The 20858-nt window shown below is 36.8% G+C and overlaps 1 pseudogene; it reads right to left on the bottom strand.

Annotated features, from left to right (window-relative positions):
• Positions 1-537: 537 nt before the first annotated feature.
• Positions 538-2272, bottom strand: LOC100618925 (heat shock cognate 71 kDa protein-like; annotated as a pseudogene).
• Positions 2273-20858: the final 18586 nt, after the last annotated feature.

Genomic DNA, 20858 nt, shown 5'->3' with positions numbered 1-20858 from the left:
CACTAGTATTTTTGCCAAAAAATACCCCCCAAAAATGGAGTCACAAAGAGTCAGACATGACTGAAACTAAACAACAATCCATATCTTTACCAAGACCAATTCCTCTACATTCCCCATTGATAACTACATCTCCCAAATTCTCTAGCAATTTGTCCCTACTGTCCTCAGTGCCCAATTGTCAATCCTTGTCTTAGCTACTTGTTCCTTCTCTGCTATGTATTATTTTAAAAACTCTCAATTGGTCTGATTAGCTTTGCAAACCATTGTCCTGTATCTCTGTAGCTCTGTCACGGTTATATTTCTTTTTTTTTATGGTGCCAATTTAAAACATTTTTTATTCTCCAGGACAAGAACTGCATTTTCAGTTGTTTTGATACAGTACTGATGAAGTGTAATGTTGTTCACTTCTCCCTCTGCACACATTCAAATATTCAGAATGTCCAGATGTTAACTTTTTAAACTGCTACTGCCTTGGCTACAAAATTGAGTCCTTCAATTTTTGGAAAGCTGCGTGAAATGCTTTTTACTCTGGTACATTTAGTCAACCTCTTCAATGGTAGGTCCAGAAGAAGCACCTCCAGATGGGGCTGCTCTACCTCCTGGGAACCCACCAGGCATGCCCCCTGGCATGCTTCCTGCATTCTTGTACAGCTTGGTGATGATGGGGTTGCAGACTTTTTCCAATTCTTTCAGCTGATGCTCAAATTCTTCCTTTTCAGCAGTCTGGTTCTTATTGAGCCAGTTGATTATTTCATTGCATTTGTCAAGGATCTTCTGTTTGTCTTCATCACTAATTTTGCCTTGCAGTTTCTCATCATCAGTTGCCTTCATGTTGAAAGCATGAGACTCAAGAGAATTCTAGGAAGACCTCTTGTCTCTCTGCTCCTCATCTTCAGCCTTGTACTTCTAAACCTCCTTGACCATGCACTCAGTGCCTTCTTTGCTCAGACGACCTTTGTCATTGATGATGGTGATCTTGTTCTTGCCTGTGCTCTCTCCACAGCAGACACACTGAGGATGCCATTAGCATCAGTGTCAAATGTAACTTCAATCTGAGGGACACCCCTTGGGGCAGGAGGGATTCCTGTGAGCTCAAACTTGCCAAGTAAGTTGTTATCCTTTGTCAGTGCTCTCTCACCTTCATAAACCTGAATAAGCACACCAGGCTGATTGTCAGAGCAGATAGTAAAGGTCTGAGTCTGCTTGGTGGGAAGGGTGGTATTGCCTTTGATCAGAACTGTCCTGACTCCACCAGCAGTTTCAATTCCAAGGGAAAGAGGAGTGACATCTAGTAGCAACAAGTCCTGCACATTCTCAGATTTATCTCCAGACAAGATGGCACCATAGGCAACAGCCTCATCCGGATTGATACTCTTGTTGTGCTCCTTGCCATTCCAGAAGTTCTGCAGAAGCTTCTGGATTTGAGGGATTCCAGTGGAACCACCCACCAAGACGATGTCATGAATCTGTGATGTATCTAGCCTGGCTTCTTTGAGGGTCTTTTCCACAGGGTCCAGTGTGCCACAGAAGAGGTCAGCGTTCAGCTCTTCAAAATGGGCCGGGGGAATCAAGGTATAGAAGTCGATACCTTCATAGAGGGAATAGATCTCAGTGCTGGCCTGTATACTGGAAGAGAGGGTTCTCTGCATGTTCACTAGTGGTGCGCAGACAGCAGACAGCCCTCTTGTTCTCACTGATGTCCTTCTTGTGGTTTTTCTTGAACTCAGCAATGAAATGGTTGGCCATGCAGTTGTCAAAGTCCTCACCACCCAAGTGGGTGTCCTCAGCTGTGGACTTGACTTCGAAGATGCCATCTTCAATGGTAAGGCTGGAGACCTCCAAGATACCACCTCCAACGTCAAAGATCAACACATTTCTCTCAGCACCAACTTTTTTGTCCAAGCCATAAGCCATGGCAGCAGCAGTTGACTCGATGATTCGGAGCTCATTGAGACCAGTGATGGTTCTGGCTTCTTTGGTGGTCCCTAGTTGGGAATCATTGAAGTAGGCTGGTACTGTGACAACAGCATTTGTGACAGTTTTCCCAAGATTCCCAAGAAAAGCAATTTCTTTCATCTTGGTCAAGACCCTCTGGTGATACTTCTTCTGGACAGAAACTTTTGGTCTCCCCTCTGTACTTCACTTGGCCTGCCTGTGTCAATCACCACCATAAAGGACCAATGCTTCATGTCTGACTGAACAACTGCATCATCAAAGCTGCAACCAATCAGCTGCTTGGCGTGTTGGTGGGGCTCATTGCAACTTGATTCCTTGCAGCATCACTGATTAAACATTCTGTGTTTGAAGGCAATGTAGCTGGGGGTGGTCCTGTTTACTTGGTCATTAGCAATAACCAACACTTTCTCATGTTGGAAGACTCCTACCCAGGAGTAAGTGGTGCCAAGATCAGTGCCAAATGTGGGTCCCTTCAACAGGTTTGCTGGGGTGTCAGAGGTTATAGATGACAGTTGTGGAGAGAGAAGGGCTGCTGCTGCATGGAGTAGCCACGGTTATATTTCTTGAAAAAATAATCTGCAATTTTTGACTCCTATTTCTCTCTTCTCACTTGATTATAAACCTTCTGTCACTTGGTGTCTAACCTCACCATTCAAATGAAGCTACCCTCTCCAAAGTTATCAGGGATATTCTAATTCTCAAATTTAATTTTTTTTTCCTTTCTTAACCTTCTTTTTTCTATTTTGTTATTCCAGAGCTAATCACTGTTGATCATTTTCTCCTTCTGGATGCTCTGATCTCTAGTTAATTTGGCAACAGTGCACTCTCCTAATTCTCTTTCTGGCTGCTCCTTCTCTATATACTTTGCTGGTTCTTTCTTTTGATTTTTCTTTAATTGTAAGTGACCTGCAAGGCTATGTTATAGAACCTCTTCTATTTCTCCTTCATACCAACATGATCACATTGACTCCTGTGGGACCCAATGATCATTTCTATATTGGATATTTCCTGATGACTTTAATCTAGAATTAATTTCAGTATTGAGCTACATTGTATATCACTATTTCTCTTCTCACAGTCTTTGATTAGATGTCTTATGAGCATCTCACCCTCAAGTATAAAAGAAAACATTATTTTTTCTCAAAATATTTCCCTTTTTCTAACTTTCCCATTACTAATGAAGGTAGGAACTTCTTTTGATAAGGCAGTGTCCCAAGACTCCCCACTTTCACATATCCATTTCTTTGCCAAATCTTATTAGTTCTACCTTCACTTCATCAATTATATATTCCTTCTCTGAACTCATGCATAAGCCTTCCTTAGTATAGATTCTCATCATCTCTTATCTATACTACTAAAATAACCTTATAATTGCTCCCTTGCTTCATGTCTCTCCCTATTATTATTCACTATCTATTCAGTGATCATAATGATTTTTCTAAAGCTTGAAAGTAATTCTTTTCCCCCATGCTAAAGGCTCAATGAGCAATGGAGCCTCTGAAGTACCTAGAAGGAACAAAAATAAACTCTGGTATTTGGAATTTTTTATAATCTGGCCCCTTCCAATTTTTTTTCAATCTTCTTAAACTTTATATCCCTTGATACACCACAATCCAGTGAGAATGCCCTACTTACTATTGCTTAAACACAATATTTCACTTCCTTTTTTTATGACTGTGGACCGACTGTCTTTCATTCCTAGAATTCCCTCCTTCCTTTCCTTCACCTCTTAACTTCCTTTGCTTCCATTAAAACTTAATTCAAATCCCAAGTGTTAAAGGTGATTTAAAAGGGTGGCTGGGATTTTACTTAACACAGTCTAGAGGGATGATATTCTCAGGCTCAGAGGGCTCAGTGGCTTCTCTCTGTCCAAGGCCAGTTGATAACCACTATGACTCCACATAAAAGATAACAGGGTTTATTATAAATTGTTGCTTGGGATAGGGCAAGGTATGTGGGCGGAGGGGTTTCCCTAATACTGATTGAATCTACCTTTGTCCCACCATTTGACTTTGTATGAAGTTGCTTTGGTCCTCAGTTAAACTGAGGCTACACTATCTGCCTCTTGTCTCAATTCTCCCAGTCTAGTCTGAACTAACCTAGGCTAAGCCTATATAGAATATAGTCTCTTATAAAAATAAAAAATGATATAGATAGAAAAACTGTTCAGTACATAGGTTCAAAACTGTTTGGATACTTTTGATAGATGTAATCAAAAGTATCCTCAGTGATGAAGTGAAGATCAAATGTGAACTTCCCTTCGGGGCCAGGTGCAAGGATGCTAAAGAGACTCATAAAAATAAAATATTTATTGTAATATATAAGGATAAATAAAGGATTTCTAATTCTAAGGGATTCTAAATCCACCCAAATAAAGTCCCTGGTTCCACAAGGAATCGCTTCTCCTGTGTTTCACAGGCTACACTAATCCTCCCTGATCTGACTAACTCAAATTTATACTATCTAAATAAAAACTGCCGCTATTATCCTTACATTTCTTAACTTTGTCTTCAAATTATAAAATAGCAAAAGCTAGCTGGTTGAGTCTCAACAAGAATCAAGTTAGGACTCTGAGTCCTGAACCTGAGACTGGGTTTTACTTTGGTCTTCTCAGAGTTAAACAATCTATAAAACTGCAATAGACATCCTGCATTTCCTGGTTCTCTTCATTCCATCAACTCTGTTTCTTCATTCTGGTTCATTATGTCTTTCCAAAATTCCCCTTAACACAAGAGGAAGCTTTTCCAGTCTCCCTGGTGTTAGTTGATTGGTTTTACAATGACTACAAAGAAAATGAGGAGCCCTAGTCAGGATTATCAGTGTTAGGCTGAAGCTTTACAATGGACACAAAAAGGGAAAGATCCAGCCAAGGGCTGGGATACCTTAGTGAAGGACTTTGGCCTAAGGGGAGAAACCATTGGGACAAAAAGGGTACTTAACACCTGATGGGATTTACTGGCTCCACCTAAACTACTTTAAGGTCCATTGTTAATCTGAAAAGTGAAGTTGGGCTTTCCCAATTTATGTTAAAAGAATTTATGTTGTTAGCACATAATTTTTAAAATAGACTCCAGTTTTTACCCTTAGAAGTTGACTTGTATACCAGAATAAATATAGCAGTGGTCATTCCTATGTTTATAGTATTGAATAAATCATTTGCAGATCATGTTTTCCCAAAAATTCTGATATTTCTACCATTAATCTGTGAATCAATTTAATTTTAGATGTGTGGATGACTAAAATAATGAACTCTAAATTTTAGTTGCTTTATTGAACAAATCAGTTCAATTGATGAGCTAGGATATCTACTGCTTGGCAATCATTTCATGTCTAGCTCCGAATAACCAATTTACAGTGACATGTAGACCCAAGATACCTATTTTTTTTCCCTAACTTCCTTTGTGAACAAGTCATCTGAGATCAGAAAGCCACAGCAAACATTTCCCTTGAATGTCACATCATCATTATCAGTAATAGAAATTCTTCCCCTGGGACTGACAATCTTGCTTTTGATGAATAAGGCTGAATGGAATGGACCTCATCCTCACACATATTCTTTGGCCTGTGAAGTTCCAACAAGATTGTATTACTTTTATATTATTTTAGCCAAGCAAGAATAGGTAAAAGAATCTTTTCAATTGCTACAATATTATGAACCTGCAGACAAATAAATGTACTTCCAAGTGCAAAATAGAAACCTTCACATCTTATAAACCCTCAGAATTTCAAAATTCTATCAGAAACTGACCCTGAAAAAGTATTTCTTCTAGGTCCACAGATGTAACTTAATAGAAATATATTCTTGAAACCAATTTCCCCAAGTGGAATTAATAAGTAAATTGTAAAAAAAAAAAAAAAAGACTGCAGGGAACAAACTAACATTCAATCCACTGTATGACTACTTGTGTGATCTGTGTAGCAGAAGGAGACGACTGAAAGCAATATCTTTAACTATCCAATGTGGCCTTTCCTTATGCCTCCAGCTCTTGTCTTTGTATCCCTCATGACTAGCTCAGTGCATTGAATATAGTAGTAATCTAATAAATATTTTAAATTGGATTTAGCTGAATCTCAGCTGTGGTATAGTCTTTCTTGACAGATGTAAATATTAGAAAAACATTGTTAGCTATAAAAGATTTTGTGACTACAATATACATTATGTGAAATGGAATTTTTTTATCTTAACTTAATCAAATACTTGGAGTGCTCCAGCCTCATAACTTAGTCAGGAACTTGTGAATTCTTTTGATGAGAGTTCACACCCTCAGAGGACTGGAGGTAGATCCCACAGACCCTGCCCTATGTGCAGTTCTAGGCAAATTGAGAGACTTTGATTGGTTCCTGAGACATGATAGACAAGCCCACAATGAAAAGAAGGAGGAACTAGAGAGATAGGAAGTGACTTTGAGAAAACTGCATATAAAAGCCAGCAGAGAGCATTCTGCCTCTACTACTTCTGCTTACACTGGGCTGGTGGCTCCTGCTGAGGGCAGACCTCTGAGTTGGATTCTTCTTCCACATTGGAGGATTGAGACTTTCCTGCTCTTCTGGCCAGAGATTGAAACTTTGTTGAGGAGTGAGCTAGATTTCTTCAGAGCAGACTTAAGAATGGTAGGCTAGACAATTCCCTTATCACCTTCCTACATTTCCCTCTTTACTATCTCTACCCTGCTGTAATAAAACTACTAAAGCTGCTAAAAGGTTCATGACTTAAGAGTTAATTTTATAAATGGAAACCACAATATATTTTTTGAATTCTTATATTTGTCAAACCCATTTTTAAGTATTACAATTATATATTTCATTTACTTATTTGATTCTCCCAACAACCCTGTGAGGTATTGCAGGTATTATTTTGCTTTAAACCATTTAGCAAAGCCAAGCATTGAAAAATCCTTTTACAAGGGATATCTGGCAGATAAAATATTTGACATTCATATAATACTAAAAGTGTTACAAAGTAGTTTACAATATCCTATATGGTCCTTGCAATGACTTTATGTAGTCAATATTTTGAGTTATTATTTCTTACATTTTAAAGATGTATAAACTGAGGAAAAGGGGTATAAAAGTGATTTGTCTGTGATTGCACCATCAAAGTGTTAGGATTGATAGTTAAACCCATGTGCTTTTTGAATTTAAGTCCATCAGTCATTACCTCATATCATGCTGCTTCTATTAGACTACTAAAGATGTTAGCAAATTGAAGTTCTCCTCAGAAAAGTACTTAGAACAGTGTACTGATAGGAATAGTGATAGAACACAGTACTGCTAGGAGGAATTTATGGGAACTTAAGTAAAATCTTTATAATGAATCAAATCCAGCTAAGTGGTAGGAAGTACCTACTATACACCAAGCACTGGGGATATTAGCATTAAAGATATAAAGAAAGGGAATGGGCCAGTCTCTACCACCAAGAATTTCAAAATCTAGTGGGATCAGGAGAAAAAGAAAAACAACACTATATAATCGTTTTATTTGGGATAATTTGGAGATAATCTCAGAAGGAAAGTACTGATCTTTAAGGATAATAAGGAAAAGTTTCTTCAGAAAGCAAGACTTGAAGGAAACCAGAGATGCCAGGAAGTGGAAGTTAGGAAGAAAATTTCACGAAGTGGGGAGAGCTAGTGAAAATTTGAGGGAGAAATTTGACTTCAGACACTTCTTAGCTGTGTAACCCTTGGAAAGCCACTTGATCCCAAATGCCTAACTTTTATTGCTCTTCTGCCTTGGAACTGATACTTAGTGTTGGTTCTAAGACAGAAAATAAGGGCTTAAAAATAAAAGTAAATGTAGGGAGTTGATCAATTAGATTTGGTCTTGTGAGATTAAGTGATAGTAAACCTCTGCTAGGAGAGAAGAATGGAACAATCTATGAAGAACTGACATTGAATTTGTCACCTGAGAGCAGAGCTACTCTTACACCAAAGACAAATATTTGTGATAGCTGCCTCTTTGGTCATGAATTCTGCATTTTCTGAGATGGTCCATTTCACTTATAAGTGGTCAACTATGATTTTTAAAACATCTTTTATGTGTCAAAGCAATTTTTTCCTATTTTTTATTCCAAAAATTTCAGAAGCAAATAAAACAAGTATTTCCATATACAAAGAAAGATTGTACATATATGAAATCACAAATCTCATATAGTTAGCTTCTTGTTCCACATTGTATTTTAATTTAAAATCTAAGAATTTTTTAAATTTTGAATTTTTTTGTTTGAGATTGTATTTTTATAACAATCCAAGAATTTTGAATTTTGTTTAAGATTTTACTGTTATAAAAAAATCAAAGATTTTGATTCTGTTTGAGAAAAGATCTTCAAGAAAGAAGCTTGAAACTTTTATATCCAGAGAATGAACTGTTGCAGAAAGATGCCGAAAACCTACACTTCATCAAGAAGATTAAGAATGAACTTTGGATATGATTGATTGGACTGAACTTTTGATTGAACATTTATTGTAATTGTACACATTTATGCCAAAAGCGACTGCCCCTAATTTGGCTTTCTGTCAATGTGCCTGGCAAAACATTGGTTTTGCTTTCTTTTCTTTTCTATTTTCTCTCTCATTATTCTAATTTCTCTTAGAAAATTGAATATTGTGTATATCTATAGTTAGAAGTGCATTTAGAACTACAAAATGATTATGTTAAATGATCAATGGGGAGACTAGTCTCCCAATGATCATCAGGGGGGATTGTAAACCTTAAAATTTCTTAGACTTATGAATGTTGGAAATTTCCACATTGGGAAATTTAATTCTGGAAAAAATTTCCTACTGATAGTAAGAACTCTATTGGAATGTGAAACCCCTTGGCATGGGAGGATCCTTCTCCTCCCTACTTAAGACTACTTTAGGACAGAAACCTTTTGCTAAACAATGGAAAGGGCTTTGACCTATGCTTAAGCATAGAACAGGATGATTGATTTTAGAATTGATACAATAGAGATACTTGGAATGACAGAACCAGGTCTTAGAAAATACAATCTCCACCCTACTCAGAGTAACAGGATTTAGGAAGGGCTGTAGCAAGATCAAGATTTAATTATTTGAGAATTTGACCTTCAACAGACATGTGCAAAGCCATAGACCTCTGGGAAGTCCTGGGTTAAACTAGAGCCACCATTGGCACAGGGGAGACATCGACAGTGATAGGTAGATGTGAGAACTAAGGGGAGGGAACTTAGATGGTTTCCTTAAAGATAGCGGGGTCTGAGGACGCAGGGAGGAGAGTTTTTTGCTCTGAGGTGGCTTTGGCTCTGGAAGGAGGTTGCTCTGAAGGAGCTGAGAGGAGAGAGGTCCTAGAGGTTTTGCTCTGAGGGGGATGCTCTGAAGGAGGCTGTGGAAGGAGAACTCAGGAGGAGTCAGGAGGAGGATTCTCTGAAAACATTTCTTGAAAGGAGGCTCTCTTGAAGGTGGAGCCTGAGGTTGGCATGAGAAGCCTTACCTAGAGAGATCTTGGGTGAGTGATAAAACCAACTGACTGATTTATTCATTCTTATTCCTTTCTTACTTTCTCTCTTTTTCTATTGATTAATCAGTGTATTATAAATTAAATTTCTCTATAAAACCCAGTTGGCTTGGGCATATTCATAAATTGGGAATATATTCCCTGGTGACCATCTTATATTTATATAAAACCAAGACACAGTAGAAAACATATTTCAGCGGTCATAATTGTTATATATTTCCCTTGCTCCCAAAACATTTTAATTATCACAACATGTACATAATAAATCCCATCCACAAGTGTCCTAACCCTTCTACACCCTCCCCTCAACAGAGAAAGGAGGACCTAGGAGATGGACATGTTCATACAAATTAAATTTGTCATGTTTTCACCTTTCAGGTAAATCTCTGGAAATAACACTCACAATTTATTCTTCCAGTATTTATTCTAAAGCTTTGCAAAATGTTCTTTTAGTTCACCTCATTTCATTGTTCATTATCACATGTTCTTTTCAAGTTTTGCTTTGTTTTTTTTTTAATTAACCTGCTTATCACTTCTTATGAAGCAACAGTATTCCATTACAATCATCCTGTTTAGCCATCCTTCAATTTATGGACCTTCCTTCAATTTTCAATTTTTTGCCACCACTAATAGAACTACTATAAATATTTTGGAATATATGGATTCTTTTCCTTTTCCCCAGATCTGCTTGGGAAACAGATATTGCTGGGTATAAAGGTTTCATAGTTTTATAGGAGTGTTTTAGTGTATCAATTTTTCCATATCCACTCCAACATTTGTCATTTTGTCACATCTTGGTATATAGTGTGTATATGTACACATGTATAGCTTTTAATTGGTGTTTTTAAGTTATTTCTTGTCTAAACATCTTGTTTAAGAAGTGATTTTTGATATCTTAGCACCATTACTGAACCACGCATACCAAAAGATCTTGTCACACTTTCTCTCTATCTCAGATGGTTTAACCATTTCCCAAAGCACTTTTACCTATTCTCAGATGTCTCTGGATATGACGTTTGTGGTTTGAGGTATAATCAAACATATGTAAACCAAAAATTTCACCTCACCATTTTGTCACATCTCATGCATATGAGATGATATCTGAAAATTGCTTTGGTTTGCATTTCTCTAATCAGTAGTGATTTAGGGTATTTTTTTTTTAGTATATCTATATAGAGCTTTAATTTCTTCATCTAAAAATGTTTATATATTTTCCCCATTTTTTAGTGAGGGCTGACTCTTATTCTTACAAATTGGACAAATGTCTTTATATATTTTAGATATGAAACCTCTCTCTGAGCTGTCTATAAATCCCCCTACCCAATTTTCATCTTTTCCCTTTCCTCATCTACATTGTTATCATGTAGATAGGTGGTATAGTCCTTAAGTTTGTAAAGTGAAATGGCGTCAATAAATAGTTCTTTTTCTTTAGTGCCAGCCTCTGTCACAGACCTTTTAACTCTACCCTAAAATTTTAGTTCATGAGCCTTCAAGTATGTCTCAAAATCTCTCCAAGAGTAGGATGCAGTGTCCTGTGAGAATGTCTCCAACTCTAAACAGCATGGACTACAAGAGGCTGCAATGAGAACCCCTAATTTTGACCTGAATTCATTGTATTGCTCATATTGAAGTTATTGGAAAGGCAGCAAAATAATGGGAGCTACAGAAACTAAGAAATTCCCAGGAAGATGTTCTATTGTAGGAGATACTTAAAGGCATAAAGCCAGAATATTTAGTAAGTGGAAAAGAAAGGACAAACTATATCCTGGAAGAAGCCCTCAAAACAAAACTGAAAATTTTAGGAAATGCATTATTAGGCTAGTGGTAAGTAAAAGACAAAAAAAAAACATACTATGTAGATTTGGAAAGTGTGGCATCAGGAAGGTTTTGAAATATAGGAAACCTTGAATATGATCATTTGAATCCACTAGGCAATTTAGGACATGGACCTTAATTACTAAGGTTTTTCTTTTTTAAAAAATACTTTGGGCTAATTGAGCTCAGCAGCAGCAGCCACTCTAATTTGATCTGACAAAGCAGCTAGTAGGTATAGTACAATGATGGTAACCTTTTAGAGACCTAGTGCTCAAACTGCAACTTTCACACCACATGTGAACCCTTGCCCAGCACCTTACCTCAGACAGAGGAGGGAAGAAGTGTTCCCATTAGGCTGCTGGGAAGAGGGGAGGGTCATGCGAGAAATGTCCTCAGGGACTCTTGGAGAGGGGAAGGGGAGCAGCTCCACCCAAGACCCACCCTCTGCCTTTCTAGTAATGAACTCTTGGAGGGGCAGGGTGGCCATGTGCTCACAGAGAGAGCTCTATGTGCCATCTTTGGCACCCATGCCATAGGTTCACCATCAGCGCCCTAGGCAAATCCCTTAACTTTCGGTGCCTTCGTTTCTTCATTTCTTAAATAAATGGGTTAGGCTTGATGACCTTTAAGGTCTCTTAAAGTTCTAAACCTATGGTCTCATAAACAATTTATTAAGCTCATACTATATACCAGTTGTAGACAAGGAAAGAAAAACAAAACAACCTCCCATTCAAAAAAAAAAGGAAACTAAAACCAAAAACCCTACAGCAACAACAGAATTACTGAAGACCAACTAAATTTAGGGCACTGCACAAAGTCTAAAGAAGGCAGCTCTGGGTCTTTTATTTCTCAATTTCCTTTATTGTTTCTCCCAGGTATTTTTTTTTCTAACAATTGCAATTAATTGAGAACAGCTGACAAAGAGCAACATATTTTCTATGTCTGCTGTCCTAAGAAGTTTATTTAAATATTTTCATTAACTATATTGTGTTTTTTCCCCGCCAGTCATTCTTAGTTGTGTGTGTGTGTGTGTGTGTGTGTGTGAGTGCTTACTTGGCCATGTGCATGCATATACGATTTGTAGAAGGTAAAGAGCTCTTGTTATTCATAAGACAACAGATTGAGAGTTACAAGAAACCTCAAAGGCCACATAGAAAAACACTTTCCTTGCCTCCCATCTATACTGGGACCATTGCTGTACTCTTCAAATGAGAAAAGAGAGGTCCAGGTAGGTTAAGCAAGTTGCAGTCACAAAGGTAGCAAACACCAGATATGGGATTTTTAAACCAGGTCCTTTGGCAGAAAAGCAGGCACTCTTTCCACTCTGTTTTCTATTTTGTGTTCTCCCGCTGAAATTACCAGGGTTGAAGCTCTGAGTATCTCTTATAGTAGCAAAGCCTCTAAAGAGCTTCTATCTATTATATCTATTATTATTATATCTATGTTATATATATATATAATTATATCTATTGATATTTACTATATTAAAGTAAACCATATTAGTATTATTATGAAAAGAATTTAGACCTCTCGTACCATTTGGAAGATTTTCAGTGATCCCCAGACTACATCTCGAGAACCACTGCCCTAAAGTACCACAAAATATAGCCTCTTCTGGTTCACATTCATCCCCCCGTTAAGACCATCAGATTAATGAAAAAGTATTATAGAAAAGGAAGCAGGAAAATGATGGAACTCAAACGCAGAAGAAAGATTCCTTTGGTTCCAAAGAATGTCCTGAAGAAGAGGAAAGCTTGCCAAGGACTTAGAACCACTCAGAGTAAGCAGGTACTCATGGAAAAGAGGAAATAAAAGAGGGGACTCAGATCAAATCCAGGAAGCTGAAATCATTTATCCACGAGTCCCATCATTTCATCCATGATGTAGCTCATCTCAGGTGCCTGGATTCAAAACCTGGGTATGATGTGCTGAAGCATGGACATTGCCTGGGCTTTTTGTTCTGGGCAGAGAGGCTTAATGGACTGAGTAATGAGGTGACAAAGACAACAGAGGAGCTTCATCTGCAGAAAATTTATAGTGGTGTCTTCTTTTAAATGACCCAATTTTCCTTAAAGAAACTGAATTAGAGAGACTTAAGTAGCCTGGGTGTATCCTAACCTAAAATGTGTGAACTCATTCTGAAATGGGGACAAGCCAGAATAAATAATAAGAAAATCTCCCTAGCAGATAAACTCTCATTGAGGAGCATCTAGGAGAGCTTGGTGTCATTTGCCTGGAAGATGTCATCCATGAAATCTGCTCAATGGGAGAGAATTTCCTTCAGTTTCAAGGTTCCTGTGTTCTTTCCCCTACCCATGGTCCACCATACTGCCTACTACTCACCTGGGTACTGAGATAAAAACAACATCGTTCAGTTCATTTCTTAGCTGAACTAAGCCCACGAGCTCAGAGGGTTTCTATTTTTTTTTAGTTTATGCCCATTAGTTAAATTTAGAATCAGAAGATTTCTTTTCTGAGCAACTTTCTCTGGGAACTAATGAGATGGAAAGAAGAGTTTCACTTCTGTAGAAGGAACTTCTCCACTTTCTGTACAATATTGGTTTATTCACTTATCTTCATCTTGGATTAAAGTCTTATGACCATCAAAGAGGAATGGTTATACTTGATATCCGAGGACTAGGAGTCATATTAAATGAATTGAGTTTTTTTTTTTTTCATGATGGTCTTTCATCCAAGGATCATTCAATTATTTGAGTGTATATGATTCTCCACTCTGAGGGCTGAATGTTGTGAAATATACTTTGTCACTCTACTCTCTACTCAGAACAAGGCAATGGGACCAGATATGGGGTCTGAAATGACCTTCAAGACATCTCTTTGAGACTCAGTTGTCATCTTCATCGATAAAGGTATGACTCATGACAACTGCCCAGCAATTGTATTAAGTGGCTTCCCATGCATCAGCATTACTCTGGTGCCACTGCTGGACATGGGTTCTATTCCTTCTTGCCATGTCAATAATAATAAACATAGTCTTCCATTAAAAAAAGTATGACAAAACATCAAAATCAGAAGGGACCCTGGAGGTAATACTATTCAAATTCCAACCTACAAATGAACCAGTCTTCTTTAAGTCCCACAAGTAATAATGAATTTTCTGAACACTTTTAATAATTATTTCAACTATTAATGTAAAGAGAATGCATTATTTTTTATATTGTATTTTATTTTTATAGTCATGCAAAACACACTACTATATGGTCATTATTGTAAGAATAAGTCACACAAAAGCAAAACCCCAAAATAAAACAAAATAACAGATGTGAAAGATAGTATGCTTTGATCCTCATCCATCTAACTCCAACAATTTTTTCTCTGGAGGTGGATAGCATTCCCCAATATAAATCTTTCAGGATTGTCCTAAATCATTGCATTACTGACAGTAGCCAAGTTTTCACAGTTGATCACCATACTATATTGCTGTTACTGGGTACAATGTTCTCCGGTTTCTGCTTATTTTAGTCTACCTCAGTTCATGCAAATATTTACAGTTTTTTTTCTGAAATTATCTTGCTTATCATTTCTTATAGCACTTTAGTATTCTATTACCCACATGTACCACAATTTGTTTAGCCATTCCCCAATAATGGGCATCCCCTTAATTTCTAAATCTTTGCCACCACAAAAAGAGCTGCTATAAATATTTTTGTACAAGCAGGTCTTTTCCCCTTATTTATTATATATTTGGGATATAGATCTAGAAGCTGCAGTACAAGGATCAAAGGATATGTACAGTTTTATATAGCCTTTGGAGCACAGTTTCAAATTGTCCTCCAGAATGGTTGGATAAAACTCATAACTTCACCAACAATGCATTAGTGCCCCAATTTTGTCATATCTACTTCAATAGTCATCACTTTCCTTTACTATCATATTGGTCAATCTGGTAGGCATGAGATGACCCTTCAGTGTTGTTTTAATTTGCATTTCTTTGATCAAGAGTAATTTAAAACATTTTTCATATGATTATTGATAATTTTGATTTCTTCATCTGAAAACTGCTTATTCATATCCTTTGAACATTTGTCAAGTTGAGAATGTCTTATATTCTTATAAATTTGATTTAGTTCTCCATAGATTTGAGAAATTAGACCTTTCAGAGAAATGCGTTTTACAATTTTCTCCCAGCTTGTTTCCCTTCTAATTTGGTTATATTACTTTTGTTTGTGTAAAAGCTTTTTAATATAATCAAAATTATTCATTTTACATCTTATGATGCTCCCTGTCTCTAGTTTTATCATAAACTTTTCCCTTCTCCAAAGATCTGCCAGATAAACTATTATATTTTCCACTAATTTAGTTATGGACTCTTTATTTCTAAATCATATACCCATTTCAACCTTATCTTGGTGTAAGGTATGATGTAATGGTCTATATCTAGCTTCTGCTATGCTATTTTCCAGTCTCCCCAGAAGTTATTATTTTTTTAAACAGCAAGTTCTTATTCCAAAAGCTGGGGTCTTTGGGTTTACCAAACAATAGGTTGCTAAGGTCATTAACCCGGTATATTTTGTATCTAATCTCTTTCACTGATTTACTATTCTCTTTCTTAGCCAGTAACAAGATTGTTTTGATATTTATTGCTTTATAGTTCAGTTTCAGATCTAGTATTGCTAAGCTGTCTTCCTTCACATTTTTTTTTGTATTAATTCCGGTTATATTCTTGACCTTTTGTTTTTCCAGATGAATTTTCTTATTTTTTTCTAGTTCTACAAAATAATTATTGGTAGTTTGATTGATATGGCACTGAATAAGGAAATTAATTTAGGTAGAATTTTTATTTTTATTATATTAGCTCTGTCTACATATGAGCAATTATTATTTTTCTAATTGTTTATATCTGACTTTATTTGTGTGAAAAGTGTTTTAGAATTGTATTCATATAGTTCCTGGGTTTGTCTTGGCTAATAGATTCCCAGATATGTATTTATGTGTCCTAGAGTTGGGGCTTGACCTCTTGGTTCTTGAATGCCACCAGATATCCAGATTCCTAGCGTTATTTTAGAGTTATTTTAAATGGAATTTCTCTTTCCCTCTTAATGCTGATTTTTGTTGATAATATATATAAATGATTAATTTAGTTCAGGTGATACTTGGGAGCATTGTGGGATTCATAAGATCTGTGGGTCAGATGTTATTTATAGAATTCATTCCTAAGTACTTATGAAGTAAAAAAAAAATTGAAGGCAAATGTTTGACATATTTTTTTTGACATATTGGACATGGAACTGACAAATGCCAAAATGCCTCAGATGGTGCCTTCCAATATGAAGAAGCCAAAGGGCCTGCTTCCCAGAGTCATAATGGCATATAATGGAAGCATCTTGAAGAAACATCAGAACATGTGTAAACTTTCATTAACTGGTTGTAGTCAATTAACTACTTGGCAAAGAGTATCTTTTTTTTTTTTAACCTTTTTTAGCTCTTTCCTTCTGTCTTAGAAGCAATATATGATTTCTCCAAAGCAGAAAAGCATTAAGGGCTAGGCAATAGGGGTTAAATAACTTTCTCAGCTAGGAAGTAACTGGGGCCAGATTTGAAGCCAGGACCTCTCATCTCTAGGCTTCACTCTTAATTCACTGAACCCTTGCGGATCCTCAAATAATATCTTCTTTGACTATCTGTAGAGGTATTAAAAAAGATTTGAGTCATGAACAAAATGCAAATTTTGCTCATGATACATACTGGCTATGTGATCCAGAGAAAGTGATTTAATCTTTCAAGACCTCAGGCAATTTTCTAAGATTATATATTTCAGAATAGTTTGGGAACTGCATTTATAAAGGCATTTTATTTACTTGGAGGTCCCACATCAGAAAAAAAAAAAAGTATTGTTAAAAAAATCAAATGAACAGAATTATGCTTTGATGCTTCCCAAATAATATAAAATTATTAAAAGATGGAGAAGAAAACATTGAAAACCTTTACTCTAATCTCATTTGGAGACTCCATAAAAGGAACTGTAACAGAGAATAGAACATTAGACTTGGAGTCAGGATCACCTGCATTTGAGTCTTGACTCAAACATATAATTAGGACTCTGAATGCAAATGAAGAGAATATATGGCAATACAAAATAATGTCTGTGCTCCTAAAATTAAAATATCTAATTGGTCATTCTGAGCCTCACACTAAATTGATTCTATGTTAGATTTTTTTATTACCATAAATATTATTTTCTCAGCCTTTTGGACAATTAAAAATCAAAATTACATTAAAAATCTTAATTTTGAAAGGATTAATGACAGTATTCTCTTACTCAAAAAACCCAAAGTCTCTAGGTTTAAAAAAATTACCATTTTAACTATAGTTATGAAATTAAACATTTTTACTCAGTGTATCAATAATCAATAAACTAAATCAATAAACTAAAGACTTTAAGACCACATATTTTAGAGGTATTTCATAATTTTCATTTTGTATGCACTATTCTTTACAAGACCTAAATATTTCAGGTATTTTATAGGGGTCTACAATTAGTTCTTGGAAGGGACTCCCTTGTGAAAATCTCAAGTCTTCTGAAGTGGCTTTCAGACATTTGGGAGCCCCACTGCCTCCTTTGAGTTGTATCTAAAGAGAGGCCAAGAGCATCCACTGAGTAGAAGGTATGAGGGTGACCATATAAAGTGCTACCTCATCATTCCATTCCCTACCACAACATTTATTTGCACTAAGGGAAAGCTAGAAAAGACAAAGGATGGGACACATAAATACATATCTTTTACAACTGTTACTGCCTCCACCCAGGAGATTTCCCATGGGGCTTGATGATCCCTGGACAATTCTATGTCTGTAAGTCTTCAGCTTACTCTATCCTTCCCCGATGATGGGTTTGGTACCTGTGGTTTGATCTATGTTACCCAACCACTGTCAGAGCATGACCATTTTATTGGCTGGATGGACAAGTCCATGGCTAGAAATCTGGATATCTGGTGGCATTCAAGAACCAAGAGGTCAAGACCCAATTCAGTAGCATCCTCATCAGCAGTACAGAGGTGTTTCTGAACAGTTCTGCCCAATTTTGGAATGATGGCATAATAGATTCTGTTAGAAATATTTCTGCTGAGATTGACTCAATATAGGGTTCAAGCCATTTCCCAGACTTCTAAAGTTAACTCTTTACTATGGGAGGAAATGGACTCCTTTGGAAAGATAAGCCAGATAAGAATCTGGCTCATTCTTGATATCCTTACAGCCACATCGAGAGGCATGTGTGCCCTTATCAATCAATTTTGTTGTTCCTATATAAATAGATACGGAGAAATTGTTATAAATGTCCATGAGATTCAAAGAATTTTGAATGACAAATTGATTTAAAGACCCATGAGAGATCTGCTGGTACATGGTGAAATCTGTAATGGCTACAGGGAACTGGTTTCTTAGCCAAATGTGCCCTTTTAATGATGAGAATTGTGGTGGTTTTTCAAATTTGTCTTAGTTGTTGTAGCAAAGCTTATACTAAGTTTTTACCAGGAGAAAAAATGATGTACACTCAAACTTTGGATCATGGCCAAGCTGGAGAGACAATTATCTTTCGCTTTTGAGTGATAAATATCTCTTTGTTATGCCTATGTTTGTTGGTTGGCTCATTTTTTAATGGAATGTATAATATGATTTTGTTTTTTTATTTTTTTCTTCTTTCTTCCTAATTGGAAATTGACTTTTTCTTTTTTTTTTTAAACTTGAGTATATGGATATTTTGACATTGAAGGATCAGTTTACAATACTTATCAGCCCTGATAACACTGCAGACTCAAAAGCTTTGGACTGTTGTAAGAGAATGAAAGAAAACAGGACTTTTGCAAAAGAGGCTAAAGGCAAGGGTTTGCAAAAAGAGAGTCTGGTCACATACATAGAACTGGAGCTGTTCCAGAATGTCGGGAAAGGATAAAACTGGACATTTGGGACAGCTGGGGATACATTGTTCTTATCCTTTCAGGGGAGTGCAGAGGTAATTTCCTGTTGGTGATTCTGTCTAAGACTCAGGGGATGTTATCTATTCCTTGTGAGCCAGAGGTTCCTGCTTTCCAGCTATCCCGAGATCCTGCGATATGATCCATCTCTGTCTCTACTTGTGTTCCTATTATAAGATCCGGTATCCTGAGAGTTTCTGACTACTGTGAGAGTGAGCTGTCTGGACACAGTGAAACCCTGCCAGGGAGAATAGCCCAGAGATCTTGGCCTTTGGTCTAGAAGGGTGATTGCACCAAGAGGGAAAGCTATCAAACATCTGATGAACTTTTAACTTTCCTACCAATAATTTGGAGGACCAGGTAGGTCAGATTACATAGATAGGGTTGGGATTTACAGAGAGATAGAGTAGAGAAAGGTGGCCTGTGGAAGGAGGGAGGAGAATCCAAATTTTTAGCTCAGGGAATCCTTAACCTGGTCCTCCTTCCTTCCTCTTTGACAATAATAAACCCAATTTAATGTTTTAACAAGCTGCAACTAGTCAGATGACATTTGAGCTTACAAGACGCTGAAGACCTAGTCTTGGAGTGATATACCAAACCATGAAATATCAAGTCTACAAACCTTTCTACCTCCTCCTTCTCCTCCTTCTTCTCCTCTTCCTCCTCCTCCTCCTTCTTCTTCTCCTCCTTGTCCTTCTCCTCCTCCTCCTTCTTCTCCTCATCCTAGTCCTCCTTCTTCTCCTCATCCTAGTCCTCCTTCTTCTTCTTCTCCTCATCCTGGCTGATGATGGGTTAACTGCAATATTGCTGAACCTGTCCTGCATGCTTGTAGGATATAAGCTATATCTATTGGACCTTTATGGTGAATCAAGGACCTGTTATGATTTGAATGGATACTCATATTTTTATACATATATGATTGTAATATATGTTTTAAATTTAATTTTTCTCTCTTCTTGTTTTTAGAATTGATTTATATACCTTATAGCTTAGCCATACATCCTGTGTCAAGTCTTTTGTTGGAATATACCCTTGTGGGATGAGGGAAAGGGGAGATTGTACAATTATCCTAAAAGTCCAAAGTAATTTTAAGAAAAGATAATCAAATCATCAACACCCTGGACCAGGAAAGTAGATCTTCTGGAGAAGATGTTATAAGGATGATTGCAGAAATTAAACATTACATCAGGAGATTCAGAGTGAATTTTTTGATATAATGAACTGAACTGAGGGGAGGTTGTGTCCACCATTTATCCTGATTGTAAACTCTTAAGGGGAAGGGTATTAAGCCCCCTAATTATCTTTTTATCAATGCACCTAGCAATCATTTTTTCTTTCTTCTCTTTTATTCTCCAAATTGTTGTTAATTCCCTCCATGAAATATACAATATCTTTTCTATTTTTATATGTGCTAGTGGGAAAAATCTTAAAAGTAATTCATTGGGGAAAACAAATATATTAATCTCTTGGAAAACAAGAGTGGGGAGACATACCATGCTGATATCCCAAAGAACCAGAGGAGGGGATTGTGTGAAGGAAATTATTTAGGGCACTTTGATGCCAAATACATCATCTAGCCCCATGAGCATCATCATGAGTATCAGCATCAATGTGTAACTTCACCACAGAGGGAGGAGCTAGTGGGATTTAAAAAGCAAGCAAAGAAAGAGAGAGGTGGT

This window comes from Monodelphis domestica, chromosome 8, assembly GCF_027887165.1.
Source record: "Monodelphis domestica isolate mMonDom1 chromosome 8, mMonDom1.pri, whole genome shotgun sequence".
NCBI lineage: Eukaryota > Metazoa > Chordata > Mammalia > Didelphimorphia > Didelphidae > Monodelphis > Monodelphis domestica.
The sequence above is the reverse complement of the archived record's forward strand: the minus strand, read 5'-3'. Positions and strand labels throughout refer to the sequence as shown.